This window comes from Delphinapterus leucas, chromosome 2 (assembly GCF_059928025.1).
Source record: "Delphinapterus leucas isolate spDelLeu-1000000601 "Yukka" chromosome 2, BTC_Dleu_Yukka2, whole genome shotgun sequence".
Classification (NCBI taxonomy): Eukaryota; Metazoa; Chordata; class Mammalia; order Artiodactyla; family Monodontidae; genus Delphinapterus; species Delphinapterus leucas.
Genome location: NC_143130.1, coordinates 156119519 through 156126539, shown reverse-complemented (window position 1 = coordinate 156126539; position 7021 = coordinate 156119519).

Sequence of the window (7021 nt, the reverse complement as noted above, 5' to 3'; positions counted from 1 at the left end):
GGTGTATTATTTCAGTTGCTGTTCTCTTCTCTTCCAGAGCTTTTATTGCAGATGTGTTTAGTGGCACCCACTCTCCACTTTTTGAAAGGGCTGGAAGAGAGCAAAGCACATTGTCCATGAAGGAGCCCAGTATCCTGGATGGAGAAAGCTCTGTCCAGCCTCTCACCACTGCCATATTCCCACCTGCTGTTTCTTTGTGGTCTCTAGCACAGGCTGGGAGCCCTCACTGCCTCTGGAGGGGTGTTATTAGTCCTAGTGGTTTCACTCCACCTCTTTCTCTCCTCTTTTCCCTTTTCTAAGTCTGTGTCTTTGCCATTACAGGAAGAACTTCCATGCAATCCAAAATGATGATCACTGTAGTCTAAGGTCTTCTGGGAAGAAAAACTGCCTCCAGTTTTTCACTTCCTGTTTCAGGATGCACTGGTGGTCGAAGGGGAAAGGGTAGAAATTAGGTACTGGATTGATGTCAGAACCCACATTTTTGAAAGTCAGGTATTACTAAATTATTTTTTTTTTGTATAATCAAAGAAGGAGGGGTACAGTCTGAGAGAGGATGTTAAAAAAAACAAATAAAACAACACTCCAGATTTCCCACGACTTTTTTTTTTTTTTTTTTTTGGTCTTTAGGAGTGTTATTTAGAAATTTTGCTTTGGAACCAGTCAGATTTCTAGAGTTTCTGGATTTAGGTTTCTTGCGTTGAGGGCTCAAAACTTTTGGTGTTCAAAGTCTCTCAGGAAAGGTGATAATGAAACTTCACTGTTGCTGCTGGTGTATTTGTTCTTTAGTCCCTGGCGACTGCATTTTCCACCCAGTGGGCCCTGAGGCCCAGGGTGCTGCAGCCAGTGTCACCAGAGCAGGGGGGTGCCCAGGGCCCCAGCGGAGGAGGGGGCAGAGAAGGGACCACTGCGATTATCTGTACCTCCTTCTTTCTTATCTCTTGTGTCAAGCCTGTTACTGCCTTAGGATTTTGAGGAATAATTAGATTTATTTATTACTTTATTTATTTTTAAAGCACATTTCATTTTGCCTTTGAGACAGTTTCCGTCTGTTTCTCAGAAGGCTTCCATCTGCTCTGAGCCATTGAGGGCACCTCTTCTGTGGAGTTAAAGCTGACGATTTCAGGAGAAGTGGGGAAGGGATAATGTTCCACTCCTGCAGGTCAGTCCTGTAATGCTTTGGGAGGAGTCTGCCCCTTCTCAGATGGATGGATTACGCCAGCTTACCCCAGCGCTCCCTGTTAGGAATTCTAGATTGTGAGGGAATCTGCCCATTTGCCCCAGATTGTGCAGAGGACTTGACTAGCCAACCAGAGGCATCCTGTGATTCTAGGACTTCGAAGTCCTTTGCCTGCTCTGAGGAGTCAGCTTCTTCACGATGTTTCCTTTAGCTCATTCATTCCTTGTGTGGGTGCCTCACACCAAGTTTTCCCTCTGCACAGAAGCAGAAACTCAAAGAACAGGGCTTCTCACAATAGGTCTGTAGTGGCACCTACGTTATGAACAAAGGGTGATACAGCCGCACCTTCTGTTCCTCTGGGGGCAAAGCCCCAAGTAGGAGAGGATGCTGTGGACCACCATAGCATCCGCATCCTCTGAGCGGCCTCATACCTCCATTATTTTATATTTGAGTGCATTTTATAGAGGATTATACTGGCCCAAATTTATATACCTTGTAAGAAGTTAGAAATTATTTTAGTGACTGCCTATTTGGGCAGTGAAAGCAAACTTGCTCTGCGTCATCCCATCTGGTAACTGTATGACTGCTCTTTTCATCACTGAAGTTGAATCACGCCTTAGCTAATTGAGTAGAATCTTTATAAAATAATTTTCTACTGAGCTGTTCTCCAGTCAGCTAAAGCCTGGCTTATTTTTCCCGTTTATTATTAACTTCTGACATTCTCTTAAAATGGAGCTGTCAGGCCACTGGAAGCTCCCTGGGATAACATTTATTGTTGTTTATTTTTGCCATCAGAGCCTGTACTTATTTTCTTTGGAATCCTAGTTCTGTTGCGTCAAGGAAGCCTGAGGGACTTGTTCCCGTCACCTCTGTGTGCCTCTTATTGTCTGGTCACTTTTGAAGTCCTGGACATTGTTACATTTCATTCTGTACTGGTGTTTCATTAGCAGTCAGTGCTTCTTTGATCCATTCACAAAAAATAGGTAAATTAATTCACCATCTAATTAATTCACTATCCTATATTAAGTATCTGAAATTAGTGAACTTTAGGGACAAAATATTACTTAACAAACACAAGTAATTACTGAGAATTTCATAGTCCACCAGACCCTAAGAGGTAGTCACTTCCTTAGTCTCTCCCTGTCTGAGTTTACAGAACCAAACAATCAAATGAAAATCATTGCTTTCACCTTCACCGTCTTCTTTAGAGGATAAATAAGTATTAACATACAATGGAAAGAAGGTACTTCACAGTAGGAGAGAGCCTGGAAGTCTCTCCACAGAGTGGCTGAGTTCTTAAGTTTCTTCAGTTTGTTTAGTTTTGCTACTTTGTTGAGAGGCGGGGCTTTTAGAAAGTTTAGAGTATTAATTTTTCCCAACATTTTATTTTGAAAAATTTTCAGCAAACAAAATTTAAAAGAGGGCTTCCCTGGTGGCGCAGTGGTTGAGAGTCCGCCTGCCGATGCAGGGGACACGGGTTCGTGCCCCGGTCCAAGAAGATCCCACATGCGGCGGAGCAGCTGGGCCCGTGAGCCATGGCCGCTGAGCCTGCGCGTCCGGAGCCTGTGCTCCGCAACGGGAGAGGCCACAACAGTGAGAGGCCCGCGTACCGCAAAAAAAAAAAAAAAAAAAAAGAATCCGCCTGCCAATGCAGGAGACACGGGTTCGAGCCCTGGTCTGGGAAGATCCCACATGCCGTGGAGCAACTAAGCCCGTGCGCCACAACTACTGAGCCTGCGCTCTAGAGCCTGCGAGCCACAACTACTGAAGCCTGCGTGCCTAGAGACCATGCTCCGCAACAAGAGAAGCCACCGCAATGAGAAGCCCACGCACCGCAACAAAGAGTAGCCCCCGCTCTCTGCAACTAGAGAAAGCCCACGCACAACAATGAAGACCCAACACAGCCAAAAATAAATAAAATAAATTTTTTTAAAAAAAGAATGTTTAAAAAAAATTTTTAAAAAGAAGTATATAGTAAGCACCCTTATGTATATCCAGCACATAGATGTTAAAATTATAAACTGCTAATTTTTAAACAAAGATGATTCTGCCATTCTGTTCCTTTTGACAGGTATCCAATAGAGTATGTTCCCTGCACAGACATCAGCTCTCCTATGTCAGAGAGCTCCTGGTTTATTAGCAAAATTATTTCATTCAATGCCAGTTACCTGGGGAGGTGGTCCTCATAAAAATGTTTCTTGGTCTCCATCTTTCAAAACTCATGCTGTATTTCCTCTCTCCCTCAGGCTATAATTTCTAATGTTTTCTTCTCTACCTGGCATGTCAGAGTGAAGGTAATTGTGAAACTGCTCTGGAAGGACTTTATTCTAATCTCTGTTGCTTTCCAACACATCCTCAGGACTCTGAAATTAAAACTCAATCCTCAGATAATATGTAGCTTTAAAAGGGAAGTAGGTAGCAACTTGAAATTAGGCCATTCTTAGTTATTTTTTTCTTAATTGATTCATGCACTTTAAAAATATTTTAATCTGTTATTTAGGAAAGAAAACCTTAGACTTTTAAAAAGTATATATTGTCCCTTATAATATGTATATGAAAGAGTTAAACCTGAAAGCTCACTGTCTTATCTTGATCACTGGGTTTAGATATTGTTGTAAAACATCATTTAGAGAAAATATGTGTTTGCATGTTTTTGATGAGCCCTATCCAGTCCCTCTTTGAAAGAATTAGGTGAAGCCCAAACGCTAAAGTCTGTATTTTTGTATTTATTTTAAGACTGCTTTTCTGCAAAAGGTTGCCTTTTACCCCCAAAGTATAAGGTTCTAAGGTACAGAGCCGAGTGACCTTAACATTTACACAAAAGGCTATTGTTTTAGAGGAAAGGGCAAGAGTGAAACAGTTCATGCAGCTTGTGAACTGACTTTTTATATTGATAGTAAGGAATGAAAACAATGAGAGGAAGAGAGAAAAGCTATCAAATGTATCCCAGAATTCTGCTCATATCCTGATTTTGTGTAGTTCTTTAGTTTGCATTTCATCCGTTGGAATTGTTCTTTAGGCCAGAAGCCTCACTGGTTCTCACTGTGCTTGTTGGAGAAATCCCAAACCTACCTGTCTTTTCCAACAGGATCGACTTTAGAAATATTTTTCAGTAGGTCTCCTCTGCTAAGTGTAATCCTGACCTGAAGATTGATTTCATCTCTATATTCTCTGAGACTTGTGAGTCCAGTGCCATGAAAAAAGATGGTGAGTTTAGAAAGTGGCTAGGAGGAGTTCCAGCTGTGTCACTGGAGCCTCAGTTGGTTTTGACTATGGCTAAAAAGGGATGAAACAGGTTAATTTTGACCAACATCCCAGAAGAGCCTCAAGCCACAAGAGTGTGTTTGTGAACAAGCTCTGCCCTCTGTAGGCTGACTTCCCTGTGAGGTGTAGGAATCGCCATCTTCTTTAATCTGTGTGGGACAGTCATACACACAGCAGGCAATGGGACCAACCAAACAGACACAGTTTGTTTTTCCTTTTAGAGCTTCCATTTAGAATTTCTCCCAGGTCTAAAAGGTCCAAATCAACCACTTTAACTAGTCTCTTTCCACCTGGCCAAAAGTGTATACCTTTTAGAAACCTGAATTTTCTAGAAAAGGAAAGAGCACCATCCATGTAGAATCTCAGTGGTTGAAAAGGGAAAGTGAGTTTCTGTCTGAAGGAAGGTGGTTTCATTTTTTGTTGTTGTGAGGGGTAGCTTGTTAAGGGATTTATGCTCTTTAGAGAGCAAGTCATTGTATTCATCGTATTTGATTGTGCTCATGGAGCCATGATGCATGATTCTCTGGGGAGTAAATAGGGAATAGGTGTCTAAAACCAGTCAGAAGTTGGGTACTTTCCAGCAACCCAGTAGATGATGAATATTCCTATGGCCAAAGTCCCAATTTTCATGCACATGGGATCCTGTCCCTAGGCCTTCATTTCCACACAGCTGAGAGGTAAAGAGAGGGACGAGGCCCCCCTCCACTTCTCTTATTTATAGTATTGTTTAGCACTGGCAGCATGGTATCCAAGGCCTCAGTTTACCGGTTAATCAGAATTAAATAATAACGTGAGTTGAGTAGATAAAGGCGATCAACCTAGGTTGGAAGTAGGGCTGAGGAGGGATCATGACTTACAGTCCCACATTGGGGTAGCTGGGTAACTCGTGTATGACTGTGTGGTTGGAACTCTTATTAACTTTACCAGGTGAGTGCAGAGGATGTGATAATGCTATGCTGATGAGGACGACAAATTAATTGAGTTGGCTAAGAAACAGAGCAAGGCCTCCATCTACGGGAAGTAGATTCTGTCACCGGCTGTGAGTGGAATCTCAGAGTGAGCGTGAGCTCTGCAGGTTCTCAGAGTCTGGCTTCAGAGCCCACTGAAGGAACCAGTCTTCTGTGGGCAGTGACTCTGGCTTTCTGCAAAGGAGAACCTTCTGGGAGTTGGTTCCTGGCGGTCTCTTTTCTGGGAATGGGTGGAGACACCCCGGCAAGAGCTGCTTTGGCTCTCTTGGTACCTGGTTATGGTCAGTGTTGCCCCTTTGCTCTGTCCAACCAGTCCAGCACCTGTGGACGTTCCTTTGACATCTACCCAGTTATTTAGGTAGTGAGGTTAGGGTAGGATTTGGGACCCAAAGGGTGAGAGAAACTTTGCTAAGTATTGCGTGGCCAGATTTCAGAAATCACTGCTCCCTCTGGGGTGTTGCATGTCCCTGCTGGAACCAAGAAGGCCAAGCAAAACTCCTCCTATTTAAAAGTCTTATCACCAACCTGGGAAAACCCAATTAATTGCCTAAAGCCTTGATAGTGGGGTTCAGTCAGTCCCTCAAAAACTAAGTCCAAAGGCACAAGACTCTGGCCTTGAAATTATTTGTAGTCCCAGTCACTGGTTTGAACTCATGATCTGATTTCTTTTAGTCCCCCAGGCATGTGGACCAGAGTTCATTTCATGGCTGTTCTTCACTCTTAAGAGATAAGGAAGAGGTGCCCCAGAAGCCTAGAGATACATACAGGCTTTTTCAAAATTAAATTCACAGTTTTCTGTCACTTTAAGCAGATAGTTTTGACTTATCTAGGGATAAAATAATATATGTGAAATGATTTCCAGGGGACAAAGTGTATCTTCTAAATGTTCTGATACAGGGTCATGAACAATTGTTAAGTTTTGGTTTGAAATATTATAGTATATGGGATTACAGAAGAGCCCTTAACTCACCGTCATGTAAAGGAGCTCTCTTCCTGAACTCTTTCTCTCACTCAGGTTTGAAATGCCTCATCTGTAATGTTACCTGTAAGTGACTGTTATTGTTGGTTTTCAGGTTCAGGCAAGAATCATCTGGAAAACATTATCCTAATTCCTTCTCTCATGTCCTAAGCAGTACATTTTACTAAGAAATTCTGTATTAAAAACACTAGCAGCCCTTTCTGAGATTATTGTCCCATAAATGGATTTGTTTTTATTTAATCAAGTTGAATTATTTCCATTTAGCCATGTTCAAGAGCAAGTAGAGTCTGGAGAAAGCAATCCAGTAACCCATGAATCTGGTGTACCCATTTCCCTTAATAATGGGAAGTGTTTTGAAATCCCCAGAAGAAAGCTGCTTTGTAATTAAAGTGATGGATTATAGGATTATAAGGAAGCCAGACTTTGGGTAAGGATTTTTCTAAACTACTATATGCCATTTAGCTTATGTTTCTGAAAGTCCTGCTTTGGTGCCATGCACTGAGATCTATCAGTTGATTGAAAGATGATCATGCTTTCTTGGTAAATATTTAAGCAACTGGCAACCACAATGGCATTCTTTCCTTATCGTTCTGTATTGTGCACTGATGCTGACGTTACAAAAAGGGGTCTGGA